The sequence below is a fragment of the Nannospalax galili genome, unplaced genomic scaffold (assembly GCF_000622305.1).
Source record: "Nannospalax galili isolate Female #2095 unplaced genomic scaffold, S.galili_v1.0 scaffold1534, whole genome shotgun sequence".
Taxonomy (NCBI): Eukaryota; Metazoa; Chordata; class Mammalia; order Rodentia; family Spalacidae; genus Nannospalax; species Nannospalax galili.
The window spans coordinates 137,605-140,619 of record NW_008333781.1 but is presented as its reverse complement, the minus strand read 5'-3'; the positions used below and the strand labels follow the sequence as shown (position 1 = coordinate 140,619).

General features: G+C 39.1%; 1 protein-coding gene across 1 annotated transcript in view; it reads left to right on the top strand.

Moving 5' to 3' along the window:
• Nucleotides 1-3,015, top strand: part of LOC103730284 (diacylglycerol kinase kappa) — a 115,918-nt gene that overhangs the window by 1,542 nt on the left and 111,361 nt on the right.

Here is a 3,015-nt window from a genome sequence, read left to right as displayed (position 1 = left end):
TTGGCGGGGGCGGGGGGGGGGCGGGGATAAAAGAAGAGTCCTGCAGGACCTGTCCAGGCTGGAGAGGGGGGCAAGATTTTCAACGTTTTCCTTGGACTCCTGCAACCCAGTCTCTGATTTTTCTCCCTGTTTTGGGTCCCCCTAGTATTTCCTTCCCCTAGATTTTATTCCACCAAACTGTAAATCGCCGCTAATGCATACACTGTGTCTCACTTTAGCTTCTCTTTAAACACACACACGCAGAGGAACAACTAAATAATAAAACACAACAAACTCCAGCCCATTCTGCTGCTTGGCAGGCTTGGGAGTCCTTCTGCTGGGGGCGTCTAACACTTGTACAATGCAGAATGCTAGGGTTGGGGTAGAGGCTGGCACCAAGAAATGGAAGCACTGGTTGTTTCCTGAGTTCAGAGTGGAATTGAGTTTGCAAAATAGCTGCAGGATAAAAGACTAGAAAAAGAACAACTAGAGTGAAAAGTTTCAAAGAAGTCAAACAGTGTGGGTATTAAAAAAAATAGGATGATAGGGGTTCACTTTTTAAATATTTTTTAAATATTTTTATTGAGCTTTTTAAATTTCAAACATTTCCCACTCAAATCCAGACCCCCTCCCCCATCCATACCTGCCCCTATTTCCCCACCGAATCCTAAGCACCCTACCATACATGCTGAGTCCTACATCAGCTCAATTAAACAAGGGCTCAAAGGGGAGGTGGGAAATAGGTGGCAGACCAGCACTAGATTGAGAATTGTTTGAGACTGATTGCTGCTGGGTGAGGGAGAGTATTACTTACACATGACCACTGGGTGGGCTGACTAGACTCCAGTGGATGCATTTACACTGAAGGACATTTTTTTAAATAGAATCTCTCCATCCCATCTTTGCCTTTTCCCTTCCTGAAGATACCCTTCCTTTGAGATCTCAAGAAAGGGAGGGTGAGGCTGCTAAACCCAGAGGTCACCCTGACTCTGTGGCTTGCTGTTGATCTTTGTAGAAGGATAAGGATTTGCATTAAACTGGTAGGAGGAAGGTGTGCAAAAATCACCCAACCTGTGGCCAGCTTTAGTGACATTTCCCCAGAACCAGGCTGAAAAACTGACACCTAAGCCTTTAATTACCACGATGGTCTGTCACTACATTGCCCCTTTGGCTTCTGGAAGGGAAACTGGAGGTCAGTACCTCCCACAATCCCTATTCACTAGTGAAAATCATCTCCTAGTGCGAAAGTACCTTCTGCCAGCTTGACTGGAAAATATCTGTTGCCAGATATGTAGGATCAAGACAAAGCGAATCAGGTTAGCTTCTTTTACATTGTACTCATTCACATGTGCTGACTGCGTGGCTCACAGACATGTGGCAGCACCATTAAGATCCCAGGGGTTGATTTTCCTTTTGGAAAATCCTTGCATTTTTAAAAACTCATATATCTGTATAACAGAATTAAGAACCCTAATTATCCGTCAGGAAGGACTTGTAGATGAACTAATTGATGATGGCTCCTGAAGATTCTGAGAAGATTCTGAAGGGTGCAAAACATCTAAGTAAATACTCACATTGCTAAGGAACTCAATCCTTCTCCAGTATCTTCCATGTCACTATGTAATTGCTCTCTGGTGCAGATGTTAATAGTTGATCTTCAGTGATAAGGCCATTTTCTTCTGCATCATTTTCAAGTAAGTAGCACCTACAACCAGCTAACCTGCATTGTAACCTTCAAGACAAATATATTGCCATATTAGCTGGGGTAACAGTGTTCTCAAACACTGCCTCCTTGAGGAAAGCTTTTTCTAAACACATACACACAAAAACACAAAATCTCAAACAAAATACAAATTTCACCATCCAAAGAAATTCTTCATAACAAGTGTTAAACTAGCCTGAATGTTCAAAAGAAGAAAGGAGCAAAACCACATATTGAATATACTGCAATTTTCTCCTAGGCAATTTGGTTAACTGGTATTACAACAACAACAACAATTCAGCATCTTTCAGCATGCAGTCTTCTCTTTGGGGAATTCAGTAAGGTCTCAGGACCTTCTACCTGCAATTCCATGCTGAACATGAGAGGCTAAGAAAAGGAGGCTCATGTTTTCTTTCTAAATAGCTACCAGGGTTACACAGTCTGTGAATCAAAGCTGCCTTTCTAAAATGCTCTGATTCCCAGGAAGTGAGCTATGGTCTCCCACCTGGTGGCAACAAATCTAAGTAAGGATGTGTAAATTGGTTCTTTAACAACACTATAACTTTCTTGGAGGGATTGGGGTTTATATGAAGCAAACCATATTTGTTTCTCTCCAGTCAGTTGTACCTGAAAAAAAAAGTTTGTGTTTTTATTTAATGTATTTTGAGCAGCTGTGAAATTATAATCACACAAGTGATTGATGAAAGTCTGGGCAGAAATATACACTTGTGGCTTTTATTTGTGGAGTGAGGGGTTTGTGTATCCCTGATAATAATGACTATACAGTAATTACAATTACCCAAAGCTATAACAGTACAGTTTTTGCACACAAAACTGATATTTAGGGCTCATGTTTTCTTTTTTTTAATTTGTTGAATATAATTTTATTTCCATTAAATTACAAATTATAATAATATATTACTTATCATGTTTTCTTATAAAACATTCAGAGTATCCAAATTTATCATCATGTGAATTTATACAAATGTATACTTGGATAAATATTTACTATGAAAATAATTTTTATTATTTTCTGAAAAATAAAATAAGATAGACTGGTTTTGCACCCCCTCCAAAATAGCAAGTATTTATGTATGATGTTTGGTAAGTCTTACTTTATTATCGTATTACCTTTCCTATTTCTGAGTTTTTCAAAAGTGGAGACTATCTTTCTTAATGTCTGGTGCAATGCAGTCCTCCCTGGTTTTGCTCAATAAGCACTTGCTGAAGCTTGAAACCTATCAACTCCATTTCCACCAACACTGAAATTGCTGCTGAGAATAAATAAAATACCTTCTCATCCATTTCAAAGTGAAAAGTAAATGCATATATAT